The sequence below is a fragment of the Neovison vison genome, chromosome 12 (genome assembly GCF_020171115.1).
Source record: "Neovison vison isolate M4711 chromosome 12, ASM_NN_V1, whole genome shotgun sequence".
Classification (NCBI taxonomy): Eukaryota; Metazoa; Chordata; class Mammalia; order Carnivora; family Mustelidae; genus Neogale; species Neogale vison.
In genome coordinates this window covers 65,295,023-65,315,002 of record NC_058102.1, presented here as the reverse complement: position 1 = coordinate 65,315,002, position 19,980 = coordinate 65,295,023, and positions in this window count along the sequence as shown.

Here is a 19,980-nt window from a genome sequence, read left to right as displayed (position 1 = left end):
ATGCATGTATTTTGACTATGTAATAAATAATTTAGGGAAAGCAGAAGCCAAATATTAACTTAGGCCCCATTTATAAAAGAATATCATGTTAAACATCTAAACCACATTGACAGGTATATTTAGAGACTAAAATAATTAGTAAAATAAAATTTCCTCTGAATTCACTAGGCAAATGTCATGTGTAACACAGTCTGTAGGTTGTTTTTCTATAATATATCAACAGAACCTAAAATCCCTGTCATATGTGTTGAACAAATAAAATAAAAATGGTTGAATCAGCTATACAAGTAGATAACACTTCATTACATACTCTGTCCAAGCAGCCAAGGATCTACTTTAGTCTGAAGTCAGAGAAAAGAACACTTGAATCCTTTCTGAATATAATCACTCTCAGAAGTTTTGTTAAGGGTATGCAGTAGGTACTGGATAGGACCAAGGAATTCTGGTTGCTGTGCTGTGTATGTTCGTGTCCCTCCCCCACTGTTCCCCTCCCCCACCAATTCATATTTGAAATCCTAATGCCCAATATGAGAAGTATTCAGTAGGCAGGTCTTTTGGGAAGTGATTAGGTCATCTAATTAGGCAGAGATTTCATGAATGAGATTAATGCTCTTATAAAAGAGGCTCAAGAGAGCTCCCCTGCCCCTTCTACCACGTGAGAAGTCCGCCATCCAGACAAGGGCCTTCACCAAACCATGTCGACTCCCTGATTTCAGACTTTCAACCTTCAGAACTCTGAGAAATAGATTTCTGTTCATAAAGCCACCCAGACGCTGGCATTTGTTATAGCAGCCTGGACAGAAGACACTGGTTAAGTGAGATGAGCAAAGTAAAAATTGCTCTAGGATAAGGCAGCATTATTTCCCTCTCGGAACGTGCACGTCCTTATCAAATGATGTAAGTAAGTAAGGATCAATAATCCTCCACTTTTCCTCTGGATCAGCAGTTTCAGGTTTTAGTGTCATAAATATTATTGTGTATGTTGCAATGCATAGCCTTAGGGCCTGGGGGAGGGACCATCAGCATTAACAATGAACACCATAGGTGATGCTGATAGAGTGGTGTAGGATACATTTTGAGAAATACTAGTATGTGGATTTTCCTGATCACTTGATGCTCAATATCAGATTAAATGTATCTACGGCAACAGCTAACAAAGAAAAACAGAAGACTTCCCTGGGACAGTTTGAGCTCAGGTCACAGTAGGTGGCTCACATTCCATGATGTGGATAATTGTAGCTAATTGGTGGGATAGAGAGACTGGAGGGTGGATGGCACTGAGTAATACTGCAATGACAAGAGAAATTTTCCTTTCCCATAAAAATTCTATTCTGATTGTCCACTTTGTTAGGTGAGAAATACTGAGACTGTAGCTCTTGTAGATCCAAAATATCCATCACGATATGAACAAAGATTCCCAGTGCCTCTCTCTACATTTCTCTCAGGAACCTCCAAAAGATCACTTCTCTGAAAGAGGGATACTGGGACCAGGAACAACTTTATCACATATTTAAAAGTGGAACGTTTACTAGAAACTAGATCATGTTCAAAGAGTGTAAATTTTCCCAGTAAACATTGGTGGTTCAGATGGAATTCTCCCTCTGGTTATCAGTAGTGACACTTTTCTCCTATGTGTTGAGTAAATGTATTTGCATCATCTGTTTGCTGGCTCTACCCTAAAGATGAGAAATTTAGCAAAAGCAAATAAAGCTTCACCACATTTTCTTTCAGTAATTAAGGACTTGTTAGTTTATCAATTTAGATCAACTTTTCAGTTGTCTAAAGTTTTTGACACATTTATTTAAAGTAAAAGCAAATGCTCGTTTTGTAAAAATATTGGCATTTGGGGAGAATTTAAGAAATGCCAGTAGCAGAAATCAAGGGCTTTGGTGATCCACTTAGCAGCAGCAGTCCCAGCATATGGGAAGACCAAAATTATTATGCCTTGGTTGATTTGGGTTTTGGGTTGGTTTTAGGTTGGATCTCAAAACATCTCTCAATTGAAAAAGATTATTATTTTCTTTTGTCTGACAGACTAAATTATACGTAAAATTAGATACTACCACTTTTCTTTTTTTTTTTTCTTAAAGATATTATTTATTTATTTATTTATTTGAAAAAGAGAGAGAAAGAAAGAGCATGAGGGCACAAGTAGGGGGAGGAGCAAAGGGAGAGACTTCCTGCTGCTCTAGTCCATCAAAGTGGACTCCCCGCTGAGCAGGGAGCTAGATGCAGGACTCAAATCCCAGGACCCTGGGATCACAACCTGAGCCAAAGGAAGACACTTCACTGACTGAATCACCCAGAAGTCCCTAGACATTAACACTTCTCTAAAATACCATATTTTGAGAAATAAATTTTAAATAATTGATAAAAATATGTTTAAAACATCTGTTTTTCTGTGACTTTACCATGAAGTCTGAATAAGTTCTCCCATACAGAAAAAGAAAAATTGGAATATATTCTGTGTAGCTTCCTTCAGGGTCAAATTTATCAAGCACATTTCTAAGCAATGCAATGGAAATATAATATCTCGTTGATTGGTGTTTGCCCTAGTTTTTCTGCTCGACTCTCCAGAAGCCACACAGAACTGTCTGCAGGATATATTCATATTGTGTGGTAGGGGAAAATTAATTTTTTCAGCCCCCAAGTCACACCCACTCTAATTAGCAGTAAGAGGGTAGATCGGAGGCACCTGGGTGGCTTAGTCTGTTGACAACCCAGCTCATGATTTTGGCTCAATCATGATCTGGGGGTCCTGGGATCAAGTCCTGCATCAGGCTCCATGCTCAGCGGGAATCTGCTTGAGGATTTTCTCTCCTTCTGCCCTTACTCTCTCTGTCTCTCAAATAAATAAAGAAATCTTTAAAAAAGAGAGAGAGAGTAGATGACCTAGACCTCACACCCTCCTCCAATACAGATGCGCCTGCATCAGAGTGAGGTCACTGCAGCCACAACGGGAGGCAGCTGGGGTGCTCACCCTGGGCAGTGCGGGTGGTCAAGCTCTGGTTGCCTTTAACACCCCTCTCCCCAGCTGAAAGCTGAGGAGCAGAATGGGAGGAAGTTCTGACGCTGGCTAGTTACAGAGCGGCTGAGATAGAGACACGGTTTACATGAGACCTCACACAGGAGCTGGCCCAGAAAATGGGCTGGCCGAGGAAATGTTTGTCCTGAGTCCCTCCGGTTTCACTTATTTATTTATTTATTTGACAGAGAGCCAGAGTGACAAGTGAGAGAGAGAGAGCACAGAGGGAGATGGAGAAGCAGACTCCCATCTGAGCAGGGAGCATGATGCTAGGCTCAATCTCAGGACCTCGAGATCATGCCCTGAGCCAAAGGCAGACACTTAACCCACTGAGCCTCCCAGTAGCCTGAGCAGGCCAGGGATTAAAAGGGCAGGAATTCAGTCCTGGTCTGCCAGAGTCCAGGCCAAGGTCCCATGAGATCTATGAGCCTTGGTTTCCTCATCTTTATGAGGGATGGGGAATCCACGTGATAAAAATAGCTACAGGTAAAATTACCCTAAAAATTAAATAAGATAAAGGACATGAAATAATTCAGTTAAAGTGAAAAGTATTATACAGGTGTTAACTAACTGAACTAACTAACTAGCTAACTAAACTGCTGGAATATACCTACACAGAAATACAACCATTCTGCTTGTGAAACACACACATACACACACACACCTGAGAGTGCAAACCAGGGTTACAATACAGGTCCTGTCTTCTACAAGTCACTTCAGCTCTTGGGGCCTCGGTTTCTCTTCATCCTGGTCTACTATGCACACTTACGAGTTCTCAGGAAGTACAGACAAGAACATGCTGGAAAACTACAAAGGACTCTATAAATGTGAAGCAGTCATTAGCTGGGATTGGCAGACACAGGTGATTTTACTGCAGGGGAATCAGAGAAAAGAGTTTCTATGTTGGTGTTTCTTAACCCCTTTTATTGTGAAAAGGAGCCATTTTCATCCTTCGAAATAAATTTTATTTTTTTCTAGATTGAAGTTATATGTACTAATTCAAGAAAACAGTTACTGGCAACTTATGTGAATGGAAAAGGGAAGATTAGGGCATCAAGACCCTTAGGTCTTGGCAAAATGAAATTTAAAAAAATTTCTGTTATCCTTCTTGTGTGGAGCCACATTCAGCACCATGTTATAACTGCAGTGTTACCTTTCGTGAGAATGAAAGGTAGCCCGACCATTTTAAAGCAGCTTTCTTGAAAAGAATTGGCCAAGAAAAAATAATACACATCTACATGATACTTGAAATGATTTTCTTCCATTGTATTGTACAATCCAGGGACCCAAAATGGTAAAGAAGGAATTTTCCCAGCTCTTCCATTATTTGGGCTTTACATAGAACATATTGAGAAACAATAACTTGAAAAAGTGAGCCTTTAGAACTACACACGAAGGGGCTCCTGGGTGGCTCAGTGGGTTAAAGCCTCTGCCTTCGGCTCAGGTCATGATCCCAGGGTCCTGCGATTGAGCCCCGCGTCGGGCTCTCTGCTCTGCAGGGAACCTGCTTTCTCCTCTCTCTCTGCCTGCCTCTCTGCCTACTTGTGATTTCTCTCTGTCAAATAAATAAAATCTTTAAAAAAAACAAGAAAAAAGAACTACACATGAAGAAATAAGAGGCTATAAAATCTAAACACAGTAGAATAAAATAATGAGCTTTGTACAGTCCAGTATTCTAAATAAATATTGTAATAACTACACTCATTTTTCTTTCATCTTTTGATTTCCTTCCATTTTCTCACAGCTACTTGGTACTAAAAGGACAATCCTTTTAGTACTTTTAATCCTTATAAGTACTTTTACAATGATCCTCAATGTTTATCCTTCTTGGTTTCTGTCAAATAGTACCTGGTTTTCAAATTAAGCTTTAAAAAATTTTTACTGATTAATACTTTTTAAAACCCTCTTTACTAGTACAAGAATGGCAGTATTTTTCATGTTCTGTGTCCCTTCATTTTGTATCCCATCATGAGATCTAAGGCCATTTTTGAATATACAAATTACTTCATACCCTCAATGAATGTTATCAATATACAGTATATTAAAATTACTCCATAATTGGCAAACACCAATGCTTTCATTTAACAGGACTAAAGAAAAATATGAACATGCACACATGCACACTCACATTCAGATAAAAGCACAAGCCTCTCTATGAATATGACCCCAAGATTCAGGGGATAAACAAGCAGGTGCATCAGACTTGCAGTTACCAAGGCAATTGCAACAGTTCTGTTATGGAAAGGCTAGAAGAACACAAGCAACTTACTAACTTTAAGGGCCATCTGGAGGGAGTTCCTGACAAAGCATTAATGAAAGACAGAACTGAAGGCATCATGTCAACTATCATACATGTATATTCAGCTGGGCAACCATGACTTAACAAAAAGGAATGAGATAAGATTATGTTTGCTTAGAATAACCAGAATTTTTAGGATATTCGTTGTGATGAGACAAAAACATTTATAAACAAAAAGCAAAAGCTAGTCTTATTGCCTCATGAAAATTAGTTTAATATATTTCAAATTTTAAAACACTTCAGAATATTTTCATTTCTAAAGGTTAAAACTAAAAATATTTTTAGAGAAAAGCTTTAATTTTGTATCTTTATAGGTGAAGCAGGACATTCCAATAGCATGATTATGATGACTGAATTTCTGATGAGTTGTTTTAATTCAGTTAAAAGCATCATCAATAATCTGGTAAATATGAGAGACCAGGGTAAGTACCAAATGATGTACAAGCATGAATAAATGTATTATTTGCCCTCCAGAAGTTTTTAAATACAGAAACTGTTTCATTATCTGTGTGAATTCTCAGATTCTCGAAAGACATATACAAATATTTCACTGCTTTTCTTTGAGCCCAACCATTTTTTTTTTAAATTTTTAGTGTTTCTATTTTTTTGTTTTGTTTTGTTTTGTTTTTTTCATTCTGACTTGTTTGGAAATAAAACACCATTATCACCACTACCATCACTAACCCATCACCCCCATATCTAAGGTTTATATTAGTAAATACCCAAGATTCACCCAATTTGAATTCAGACTTCAATGACCTGATTGCATTATCATCTCATAGCACAGCAATAAGCAAGAACAAAACACTATTCAGGGGAGTAAAGGTCACCACCACTAATCCCAACTCACTTTATTTCTTATTTGCGGCATAAACTGGGCAAGATAACAGAATTATAGTCCTGCCTCTTTCTCCCCAAAATTATATGCCTTGGAAGGTTGGTCTTGAGAAATGTTTATCTCCTAAAAACCATTCTTTGGGCAATGATGTATCCATGTTTCTTTTCTTTTCTTTAAGTTTCATAGGGTTCTTACCATATTAAAAGCTCCTGCAATAGTCATTTCTTTGCTTAAACTTTTGTATCCTGAAATTTTTTTTTTAAAGATTTTATCTATTTATTTGACAGACAGAGATCACAAGTAGAGAGGCAGGCAGAGAGAGAGGAGGAAGCAGACTCCCCACTGAGCAGAGAGCCCGACGTGGGGCTTGATCCCAGGACCCTGGATCATGACCCGAGCTGAAGGCAGAGGCTTAACCCACTGAGCCACCCAGGTGCCCCTTGTATCCTGAATTTATTTGACCTGGCAACTACCTGTTCCTACCTTGCCCATTTAAAAACAGCTATTCCTCAGAACGAATATTTTCAGAAAGAAACTTTGAGAAATGTTATTGTTGAGTGACAAGGGATCTTTCTGGAGAGCCCTCAGATAGGATATTTTTTTCTCTGCTGTGCCCGTGATTGTGCAAGGCACTTGCATGATAGAGGCACAACCTGAAAGAGTGAAATTGTTAAGCTATTTGTTTGTACAAAAAGCTTTAAATGAGGAAGAGTTTATTTGTTCTGCTGACCGCAGATATTCCACTGTCAAAATCAACCACTGATAAATTGTCCCTCAGTAAGAAAACCATTGACACAGCATACTGAGACAAATAACCATGCAATAATGAGCAATTTGGAGCTACTAAGCAAAAGCTATAAGCATTAAATAAATTTTAGCTTGCTTGGGGCTAAAACTACTTCCAAGTTTTTGCATTAGAAAATCCTCCTTGGGGCACCTGGGTGGCTCAGTCGTTAGGCGTCTGCCTTTGGCTCAGGTCGTGATCCCAGGGTCCTGGGATGGAGCCCCACATCAGGCTCCCTGCTCAGCAGGAAGCCTGCTTCTCCCTCTCCCACTCCCCCTGCTTGTGTTCCCTCTCTCGCTGTCTCTCTTTCACAGTCAAATAAATAAATAGAATCTTAAAAAAAGAAAGAAAGAAAGAAAGAAAGAAAGAAAGAAAGAAAGAAAGAAAGAAAGAGAAAGAAAGAAAGAAAATCCTCCTTTACCTCAGTGCTCAGTTTCTGGCCCAGAGGGCTGCTGGCCACCAGCTTATGCGTGCTCTCTGTTTGCACGAGGTGGTGGAAATTCCTTGGGTAAAGGATCTACATTATGGAGAAAGGAAATTGTCTAAAAATTCTGCCTGAAATAGTTCTTTCTCTTGATTTTTTAAAATTTCATTTCCCTCTTCTTCTGCCACTAGACTCTGCCTGTGATGCTATTTATCTTCAAGCATTGAAATTCTGGCAAATACTGTTAAAGGAATTCAGTGATGCACAATTATGTGGAAACAAAACTAAACAAAAACCAAACAGGAGCCAGACCAATATTCCCAATATTCAGAAGCAGATGCAAAGGAAGACTGGATGTTTGTGCATCAAATCTATACCAAAAAGGAAACAAGAGACTTAGTTTGTTCACTTCTTTAACTCAAAACTATAAAGAAGCCAAATCAGCACCCCTGCCCGACTTAGCTGTTTTTGCTGCATTTATAACAGACATATTTGGTATTTAATAGGTTCCCTTCACCTCTGTCACCAGAGGTACTAGAAATAAGCCTATGGGACTGGACTTTAATGAAGAAAAGCCAAGGTAATGCCCAAGTAATAAAAACAGGATCAGTGCTTGTCAAGCCTCCGGACAAGTAAATGCTAAGCTTGCTCCCCTGCACCGTCCCATCTAAAAAAATCAATTCAAAATGGGGCAGAAGCAGTTTCTATTGAAAAGCTAAGGAAGACCAGTTGCATTAGCTTAAGAGACCCACACAAGAGCTTAGGAAGCTATTATGAGTGACATGTGAGAGCTGCCTGGACAAAGACAACAGTGAGCCTGAGAATGCCCCACTGCATTTCTCGGCATGTCTTTAATTGGTAAAGACAGTTCAAGGACCTTCTTAGGGACAGCAAATCCCAGGTGCCATCTCTGGGAGGCAGCTGGGGGATATCATAGCTACAATTACAGCGTAAAATACCCTGTGCTAACCTACTCAGACCTTGCCCGAGCGACTCTCCTGGACAGCTGTGTCTAAGAATTACCTCGCTGCTTCTTAGAAGGGGTCATAAGAGCATATCATAGCGAGGACTATAATTTTAAAAATTTGTTGTGTCTCTCTCTCTCCTTGCTCATCTATCTAGGTATATATGAAGCTAAGCTCTTTGGCCACTAACAGATTTAAGGAATGTCCAGGAAACACAGTGAGGCAATTCCCATGCTAGTTGTTTCCTTGATGACATGTAGTAATAAAAGGCCTACCTGGGACCTTTCCCCCCTCTTCATCACAGAAGAAGCAATTTCTTAAGAGCCTGATCCTTTCCCTAGGAGAGAGAAACAAATTTAAACTCTGTGAGCGGGGAAGGCCTCCCTTATATCCTGTGCTCAAATACGGTCTGCAACTGCAGAATCATGAGGTTTAGGGGGAGAGGACCTGAAGATGGCCATGATCAGAGAAGGACCTTGCTTTAGCAAATAGACCAAATGGTCAAAGAATGGTATCACTGGTATTTAAAGCAACTTCCTGATTCTATTACCCAGCATAGCCCTCCATATGGATAATACACAGATACTTTTTGTTCCTGATAACACTAAATGTCTGAAAGCAATCTTGTCTCTTACCAGGTATTTGATTAGGTAAAAATTCCTTTGAGGTTCACCTAATCATTTGTAATCATTATCATTACATTAGTTATGAAACAAAGCTAAATTTCATTAAAAGGATCCTTCAACAATCAGGTCAGGAAAAGTATCATGTTTCATTTTGATTTTCTAAATCAAATGCTCTCTTAAAGCATATACATGTATTTTTTTATTTACCATAGACTAGTGCAGAAACAATACACACTTTGTTTATTTCCCCTTTAAACATGTGTTTAAAGGGGCTTGAAGTCTTCAGAAGAATCAAGTAGGGTTATTTTCTTTTAGAAAGATGAATAATTCAAGAGCTGCCTATCTGAATAAATTTAAGTGCATCTTGATTTTGACTTCTATAAGTGTGTGGAAGTAAAAAATCCTGTTGGTAATTCTTCCCTACTGTATCTCAAGAACAGAGTTCCTTTGATATAACTCAACAAAAGTTTCAAGGAACTGGAGCAGAATGGCGTGTTTTACACCCTGTTTCTAAGCTCAGTATGAATAGCCATTGGATTTTCCTTCTCACAGTTTTACTCAACATTTGTGTTGTTCTGGGGGACTCTCTTACTACTGCTTTTTTTCACTTTCTCACTTGAATTTTTAAAAAGTCATTCAAAGATAGCATGTTTGATATTTTAAGCAGTTAAGACTAACTATAGAAAATATAGTTTAATGTGCTGAAGAAAAAAGGAAGGAATTAGTTGCCATGGAAATAATCTCTAATCCACTGAGAATTTTAATCCTTTTAATGAAAACGTTAGAAAACTTGAATGTTTCAAAAACACAACTATGCGTTTATGTTGTGTATAGGTATTAATAATACACAACGTATTGTTAATATGTAGTGTTAATACCTATTTAACAACATTTCCTTAAACACAGTTAGTCAAATTGGTAGGTGAGGACATTGTTATTCCCTTCCACCGGAGCCAGTGTATCTGTGACATTTATATAAGACATAGTCTTTGGGAGGGAGGATTTGCCTAAGGCAAAAATGGATGACAGGAACAACAACAAAAGGTCCAAATAATCTATGTTAGTAAAGCTTATACCTGATACATGTATTACATTCATTAGATCATGCAATCGTCACAATGCCTTAAGGTAAAATTATTATTGTCTCTACAACTGAGGAAAGCAGAGCTGGAAGAAATTAAATAAATGATGGATTATAAAAAATATAAATAGTTATTACTTCAATTATATTATTAAGAACTGATGCTTTTTCTATTTTTTTTTAAGATTTTTTTTTTTTTTTAAAGAAAGAGAGAGCAGGAGCAGGGGAGAGGGGCAGCGGGAGAGATAGAAGCAGGCTTCCTGCTCAGCAAGAAGCCCAATACTGGGCTCAACTCTAGCACCCTAGGATCATGACCTGCGCTGAAGGTAGACATTCAGCCAACTGAGCCACTTAGGTGCCCCAATAACTGATATTTTTAAAAGGAAATGCAAGGAAGTCAACATCTCCCGCTGATCTGTGAGTTTTCAAAAAAGACCAGGCAATTAAACTTTCAGTGTAACTAACAAAATATTTAAATAGCTACTAATTAAATCTTCTTTTGGGGTAGTTTTAAAAATTTTGTTTCATTGACCAATTTAGTCAGCTTTTAGGGCCCAGTTTTCAAAGATGGAAGTCAAATAAAAATTTTCAGGATAGTGGGCTACTGAGATTTCTTTTTTTAAATAAAAACGTTTTTCCTATTATACAAAATGAACATTGTATTCCTGAAAAGTATGGCACTATGGAAAGCTGATTTAGAATCGATGATATTCAGAAATTACACAAAAGTTAGTTTTCTAAGTTTTATAGAAAAATGTAAACTAAAAAATATAACATGCATTCAGTTCTATTGTTCTTAACTTCAACCAGAGGTCCAAAAGCTGAAGTCTGGAAAGCAAGCAAATGGGACTGTACTCCAGATAATAACCAAAGATTGTTCACTGATGAAATTTATATGATTATATCTTAATTTTACACTTGATTTCGATCATTTCTTTTAGATTTTTTAATATTTTCCAAAATTCAATGATTTGAGGCAACTTTTTATTGTTTCAGTCATTTTCTCACTGTAGCATATATACTTCTTTGCAATCTTTCTGAATGCATGCACCATTATTATTGGTCTGATTGCCATTCTCAAACATTAATTTATTTGAAGTTAACTATGCTTAAGACATCTATTTTCTATTTCACATTTTAAAAGATCAAAGGGAAAATATGACTGGAAATTCATAAACATGACTTTCACAGAACTAAAAAATCCCCAAAGAAACTTTATCTCACCCATGTTAGCCTCTGTCACTCATTAAGTGCCTCAATCTTTCCTTATTCCTGAATAGCATTTGCTCCATAGTCTTAACCTGAACTTAATTCCTGTTACAACATTTGAATTATCTTGTCAATAAATTGCCACTGATTAATATGGCTAATCCCACTAGTCTGTTTCCTTCACTATTGGTAATTGCTATGAACAATTCAGATAGTTACTTCCTGCTCTAATTGTACTACTTCTGATCCATAGTGGATAGACCTAAAAAAGTCTCTAAGGTGATTTAGGAAAATACGACATATTTTCAAGTGAGTGACTTACTAAATAATCTGACCTCACAAAGTGAGCACAGATGACTCCTAGAACTGACCTAGGGGGCTCTACCCTGTTTATTTTCCAAGTCAATTTACAGTAAGATTCTGTCTCTTTCCAAGGGAAATGAACCTTGGTAAATAACTGAATTGGTTGATAGCCAAGGAGTTAATCTGTTAAGCAGGGATTTTATTGAATGAAACTCTTTCTAAAGTGCACTATTATACTTTTCTGCTTATTTGTTTATTATTGAAGTAGAGTTGACACACAATGTTACATTAGTTTCAGGAGTACAACACAGTGATTGGACAGCTCTATACATTATTCTGTGCTCACCACAACTGTAGCTATTATCTGTCATTATACAAGCCTATTACAACACCACTGACTGTATTCCCTACACTTATTCATTCCATAACTAGAAGCCTGTACCTTCCACTCCCCTTCACCCATTTCTCTGTCTATCTTCTCCTCTTTTAAACAGACGATGGTGATCATAACTTAAACTTTTTTTGGTGGCTTGGAATGAGGATACTGAGCCTCAGTTTTTTGGTGACAGAATGATGGGAAACTGCTTTGGAAAAATGGAAAGAGAACTGAATTTGGATTCAGAAGCCCCACCTGACTTTTCTGATTACGATACTTTCTAGCTGCATGATTTTGGACTTACGTCTGTGTTTGAGTTTCTTTCCCTGAAACTTCAGGCCAATCATATCTCCTTGGGCTGCTGTGTAAACAAATGAACTGTGTGAGGCCACCCAGAACTACACATTAACTGATGATGTTGTATTTACATATTTCAGTGTGGCTGTCTTCATTCTGAATTTCCCCCTTGGAGGGAGGACTGTTGATTCTGTCACCTAGAGAGATGCAGTAGAACCCGTATAACTGTGGGACCTCTGTGCGGTGGTGCTCAGCTGGCTCCACAGCAAGAAGGAACCCATGCTGTGCTCAACACCTGGCTCTGCTTCTCTCCTCTCCTTTTTCATATTCCCCAAACCATTCTCATCAGAGCTGTCAACAGTCTTTAACTTTCTCCCATCAGTCAAGATATCATCCATTATTTCTCCATCACTAACCCTGTGACACCTGAGACAACCTTCCCTTATACATTGATTGCTTTTAGGTGTGAAAGATGAGTGATCATCTCTAAATCAAGACTGGAAGAGTGTGTCAAGAACTCACTCCAAATGGTGTCAGTCCTTCATTATCCAGAGCAGATGATCTTTACAGACACCTGAGCGGTTTTCTTGAAGCTTCTCTGAAATGCCAACATCAAGTGGAATTTCAGACATGCTTAATTTAAAAGTCTACATCGAAATTCAGTGAGTGTGACAGGTCAACAGGCTCCTGGAATTCCTGTTATGATGATACTTGGTAGCATGAATAGCGCTCTGGTTGGTGGATAGACTCAGGGAAGACAGTGATAGCAGGAAATGTCTACCTAGTCAGTAACTGTCATCTGAGGAGGCCTGGGGAGGGCACAAATCTTGTATTCCTTTTTTTTTTTTTTAATTTATTTAACAGACAGATACCACAAGTAGGCAGAGAGGCAGGCAGAGATAGAGGAGGAAGCAGGCTCTCTGCTCAGCAGAGAGCCTGATGTGGGGCTCGATCCCAGGACCCTGAGACCATGACCTGAGCTGAAGGCAAAGGCTTAACCCACTGAGCCACCCAGGCGTCCCTTGTATTCCCTTTCTAAGAATGCAGACCGGACATGAATTTCATTTGTAGGGGATCACAGTAGGCTTCCAATGAGGAACTCTAAATGGGCAGGTTAGGGTAACCACTTGTAATTCTCACTGAAACCTTGAGCTCTGGAAATTTCTTTCATAGAAAAAGAAAAAAAAAAAAAGGTGAGAGAACCAGCCAGAAAATGTCTTTGTGCATCCATATATTTCTATTAGAACATGAATATTACATCGTCTTTGAATATTCTGGGATTAGGACATGTTGAATGTGCAAATGTTATCCTGCATGAGACCCAAAAATGTTACAACATAGGAGAATATGCATCTCTCCTTATTTTTCTTACATCCTGGAGAACTTGATTCACTTGCAGATAGATTTGGCAAAAACCCTACAAAAGTGGACTAGTTCTATCAGAAGTTAGACTTTGTTAAAAAATAAATTCTCTGGGTGCCTGGGTGGCTCAATGGGTTAAGCCGCTGTCTTCGGCTCGGGTCATGATCTCGGGGTTTTGGGATCGAGTCCCGCATCGGGCTCTCTGCTCAGCGGGGAGCCTGCTTCCTCCTCTCTCTCTCTGCCTGCCTCTCTGCCTATTTGTGATCTCTCTCTGTCAAATAGATGAATAAAATCTTTTAAAAAAATTAATAAATAAATTCTCTGGAAAATTCACATAATTTTTTGTAGTCACAGTCACACTCATTTTCTTCAATGCTCTGTGTGAACTTGAAATGCCCGAACCCTTCTCCTCCAAGTTAATATGCTCAAATTTACCATCATAAATCTTTGTCTTTTTAAGAAGCAAACAACCAGAAATTTGAAACTTTCTTGAGATCCACTCACAGAGAACACTGTCTGCATCAACAGTTCTTAAAAGAAGGTGCTTAAGATTCTCCTAGAAAGTTTGCGGAAATGCCCAGGGGCCCCATTCTCAGAGTCTGTCAAGTGGTGGGTCTGGGGTGGCTCCATGTATCTGAATTTCTAGAAAGTGCTCTCATCACAGTCTGGGTTTTACTATTCTATAAGCTTCAGTGTTGGGAGCATCAACTTGAATGACTGCATGAAACTTGAATGACTCAGGATCAGCAAAGCACAGCTTTTTTGAAGCCAGGCCTTATAAGGGCAGTAAGTGCTAAAATTGACCGACTTTGCAACAGTTTCATGTCTGCATCTGTTTCTAGTGAAGATTCACATTTTTTCTTAAAGCATCAGTCTTCTAATTTTCAGTGTAGCAGCTGAAATCTATGCAATTAAACAGTTCTAATGAGAGCTCTAATTTTCTCTGCTTCTCCAAGTATTCCTATTGTAGAAACCATTGCACTACACAGAGTACCAACATTAGCCCCAAGATTCCCAGCCCAAGGCAAGCTGTCTCCACAAGAAGCATCTAGAAATGTGAGTGTGTGGAGGGGGTGCTGCGGTATATTTCCGATTTTAATGATTGAGAGGACCGTTGTGGTGCTAACCATCTTTCAACGCTTAGGACAGGAGCCAGGCTCTGAGCAGGGGAGTGACTTAACAGGCCCACCAAATAGAGTAGTTCCATCCAAAATGCCAACATGTCTCCCATTAAGAAACTCTGCTTAATGTTACCAAGTTGTTATCTCTCCCAAGAGCTCTGTGGCCCTTATGCATTCACGCTCATTCAGTCTTTCTTTCAACAATTATTAAGCACTTACAAAGTGGCAGGACGTCTACTAAGTGCATAGGACACAGAAGAAAAAAGAATGTAGTCCTCACCCTCAAGAAGCTCCCATGGTGGAAGAAAACCAATTTATTTCAACACTGTGTGATGAGGGCTGAGACAGAGAGTAGCAGGGGATGATGGGAGCACATAGGAGGACCAGGCACTTGCTGAGGTCTTAGCAGACAAGGTGATGCCAGACCAAGAGAGGCAAAAGAACTGGGAACCAGGGGTCAGGGAGGGGGTGATAATAGGAGGAGGAAGAGCAAAGGCTTTCCAAAGAAAGAAAGAAAGCAACACCCAAAGAAAACTGAGGCAACTGGAAACATCTCACTCTGATGAGGTGCAAGGAAGGTGTGGGAAGATTAAAGGACAGGAGCTGGCTTTGGAGAGAAGACAATGAGCTTCTTTTTAGATATTCTGGGGTTGGAGGAGCAGAGGGCAAACTGTGAAAGTGCCCTTCAGATAACTGGGTAGATGGCTCTGACATTTGGGGAAAGATATGGGGTGAAAATACAGATCGGAGAGTTAGTCACCATGTAGACTGACACTGTTGAAACTGAAGAGCTCTTAAGAAAAAGCAAGCTTGAGAACAGGGGTTTTAGAGTGGAAGAAGAGGTTGACAAAGCAATGGAGAAAGTAGCTGAAGGGATTGTGAAGGATAGTTGAAGGGACTGTGATGTATCTTAAGGCAAGAGAAGAGAGAGGAGGAAACCCCGTGGTCAACAATGTCAAGTGCAGCTGAGAGGCTGAGGATAATGCCTAGGAAGAGTCCACTGGCCTGAGCCACCAGGAACCCAGAGAGTGGGACATGGCCACTCTCTGAAGAAGGAATGGCCACCCCTGAAAGGTGGACATGACCTAGGAAAGGAAAGAAAGGAGGGGAGGAGAGGAAAAGAGGCATAAAGAGGTGTGTTTATCTATTCATTTAAAGATGAGAGAAACTTGAGATATTTATATATTAATGGGAAGGAGCCATCAGATTTTAAAGGAAGGAGTAAAACTATTAGGTGAATTCCCTGAGAACCAAGAAGCTTGGAATGCTGGGCACAGGAGGGAGGAGGGCAGCAGAGTAGTGAAGGCAGTTGCCTTTATGGATTTGCTGTAAGGTAGCTGAGGATCTCCTCCTCCAATGACTGGTTTCCTTACCCTCAGTCACATATTTGTAATTTCAGACAATTCACGTTTTAAAAAATAATCAACAGCATGAGCAGTGCATGTATAAGATGTATATACCTGCAGCACTTATTACCCAACAAATGTTTTTGTAGACCTAGTATGTGCCTGTTTCTATCTTTTGTTCTGAGAACATTTACAAAATAACTGCTCTTCCGGTGGAGGGAGATAGGCAATTAACAAAACAGTAAGTGATCTCTCAGAGGGTAAGGAATGCTAAGGGAGAGACAAGAAAGACAGAGAAGGAGAGCTAGTGCTGGGGGTGGGAGGAATGCAATTTTACGCAGTGCAGTCCAGGAAGGCCTCTTAGAGAATGTGATACGTGAAGCGAACCAAGCTGGAAGGTGAAACTTGTGAGGGTGAGGGAAAAGCTCTCCAGACAGTGGGAACCCCATGTGTAAAAGCCCAGAGCCTATGGAGCTCCAGGAGCAGCAAGGAGCCCCCGGTGGCTGAGGCTGAGGGGCAGGAAGCCGGCAGGAGGTGGTAGGGCAGAGAGGGACAGACCAGATGGAAAGGAGTGTGCTCACCCATGTGAGGTCTTCCACCTACCCTCTGCAGTGGGGGAAGGTGGCAGGGGTGGTGCTGGGCTGAGCAGAGCAATGACTTGAATCTAGGTCCCATGAATCCCTGAGGCTACCCAGTTGAGGACGGAGGGGAAGAGACAAAGGCACTGGAAGGAACTGGAAGAACTGGAAGAGACAAAGGAACTGGAAGACCTGTGGAAGGTATGACAGTGGCTTAGGCTGGATCCCCAGTCCCAGGTCCCGGGGACAGGCTGGAGGAGCAGCTGAAAGGCAGTGACCAGGGTCTGATTCCATTTGCAGTAAGATACTGTTCTAAGTGCTTAACATGAATTAACTGCTTTAAGTCTCCCAAGAACTCTGTGAGATACATACCACTACTAACTAAACTTTAACAATTGAAAGGATACCCTTCCATGTAGCCACACTGACTCATATAATGGACAATCAATTAAACTATTTTTGAAATGCAAGAGAGGTATGAGGTTAAACACAGAACAAAACCTTTTTTGGATAAAAAAAAATACTGTGTTTTGATTTTGAAATTTAGTTCACAGGTGTGACCAGTATGAACTAAAACTATAGTACATTTTAAAAATGAAATGATATGTATTTGATTTAGTGAACATCCATTTGTTACTTTTTGTGGGACTTAATTAACCAGAACATATAGTGAGACTATTACATTATTAATAGGAAGAGACAAATAATTTCAAGTGTCTAATTTTGATACCAGAAGGATATTTGGGGGCTCTACAGGAAAGTCCCAAAATAGTAACACCACTTTAGAAGAGGAAGCTCTCTCCACTTGTTAAGCTTGGGTAGCAAATGGCCTTAGTATTTTAATTCTTCCAGAAATACATGACAGCTGGTATCCAAGGCCACCTATAGCCATGAGAGAATATTTTATATGTTCTTTTAAATAAACAATGTAAAAAAGAATGGAGTTTTTTGGTAATATTCAGTGAATTCCAATTCTTATTATTTTTAATTTATTAACCATACTTTTAACTTAGAATTATAATAAAATAATCTTATTAGTGATATCATTCGTCTTTAACTGACTTTTCAAATTTATCAGCCAACTATTGACCAGGTACCCATTCACTTGGAGGATTCCTTCTGTACCTTATTCAGGCAGCCGGTTCACTGAATTTCTTCTGTGGCCTTATCAGAGGATTACTTTCAAGTTCCTGTGTGGGAACAGTGAGCCGATTTCAGATGGTCACCAAAAGGGGGGAAATGTGTATAACTTATTATTTGCGTCTACTGTAATGAAATGATAGAGGCATTCCTCAGGATAACTGAGATTTATTGCTACAAGATAGCTCCAAATGAGTCATTTCCCCCGATTTCATACCCTCAGATACCAGCCTCCAATATTATCAATTTCTTGGACTGAAAAAATATGGCAAAAGCAATGCTGTGCAAGAAGCAGGCCTTGGCCTTAAGAAGCCTCACACTTTTTGTTTTCGTTCTTCTGCTGCTACAAGATGCCATGCAAGAAGCCTGAGCCAGCCTCCTCATGGACTGCAGCCCATGTAAAGAGAGAGACTTTAGAAGATAAAGACCACTTTGATGAAGGGGAGGCCAAAACCACACCTGTTTGTTCCAGCCATCATGATGGTGCTAAACATAAGTAAGTCCATCTCGGACACTCCAGACCCAACTGTAACACCAGCTGCCTGCAAACACAGGAGTCTGACCAGCTGATACCACACAGAGCAGAGACAGCTGCCCAGCTGAACCCAGCCTGTTTGCAGAACTTTGGACAAATAAATGATTGTTTTTATTTTAAGCCACTAAATTTGGAGGATAGTTTGTTACACAGTAATAGGCAACTGTCACAAAACCAAGTGGTCACAAAACTTTGGAAGCCTCTGGGAGATGTCCCAATGGTTCTCTGGTGTCTGGAAATAGATACTCAACAAGCTTTAAGGCACCAGCAATAGTAAAAATAAGAAAGCTGCTTCATACAAAAAAAAAAAAAAAAACGCCAACAAATTTGACAATCTGGAAGAAATGGATGCATTCCTAGAAACATATAAACTACCGAAATTGAACCAGGAAGAAATAGAAAGCCTGAACAGACCCATAACCAGTAAGGAGATTGAAACAGTCATTAAAAATCTCCAAACAAACAAAAGCCCAGGGCCAGACAGCTTCCCGGGGGAATTTTACCAAACATTTAAAGAAGAACTAATTCCTATTCTCCTGAAACTGTTCCAAAAAATAGAAATGGAAGGAAAACTTCCAAACGCATTTTATGAGGCCAGCATCACCTTGATCCCAAAACCAGACAAGGATCCCATCAAAAAAGAGAACTATAGACCAATATCCTTGATGAACACAGATGCGAAAATTCTCACCAAAATACTAGCCAATAGGATTCAACAGTACATTAAAAGGATTATTCACCGCGACCAAGTGAGATTTATTCCAGGGCTGCAAGGTTGGCTCAACATCCGCAAATCAGTCAATGTGATACAACACATCAATAAAAGAAAGAACAAGAACCATATGATACTCTCAATAGATGCTGAAAAAGCATTTGACAAAGTACAGCATCCCTTCCTGATCAAAACTCTTCAAAGTGTAGGGATAGAGGGCACATACCTCAATATCATCAAAGCCATCTATGAAAAATCCACTGCAAATATCATTCTCAATGGAGAAAAACTGAAAGCTTTTCCACTAAGGTCAGGAACATGGCAGGGATGTCCATTATCACCACTGCTATTCAACATAGTACTAGAAGTCCTAGCCTCAGCAATCAGACAACAAAAAGAAATTAAAGGCATCCAAATCGGCAAAGAAGAAGTCAAATTATCACTCTTTGCAGATGATATGATACTCTATGTGGAAAACCCAAAAGACTCCACTCCAAAACTGCTAGAACTTGTACAGGAATTCAGTAAAGTGTCAGGATATAAGATCAATGCACAGAAATCAGTTGCATTTCTCTACACCAACAACAAGACAGAAGAAAGAGAAATTAAGGAGTCAATCCCATTTACAATTGCACCCAAAACCATAAGATACCTAGGAATAAACCTAACCAAAGAGGTACAGAATCTATACTCAGAAAACTATAAAGTACTCATGAAAGAAATTGAGGAAGACACAAAGAAATGGAAAAATGTTCCATGCTCCTGGATTGGAAGAATAGATATTGTGAAAATGTCTATGCTACCTAAACCAATCTACACATTTAATGCAATTCCTATCAAAGTACCATCCATCTTTTTCAAAGAGATGGAACAAATAATTCTAAAATTTATATGGAACCAGAAAAGACCTCGAATAGCCAAAGGGATATTGAAAAACAAAGCCAAAGTTGGTGGCATCA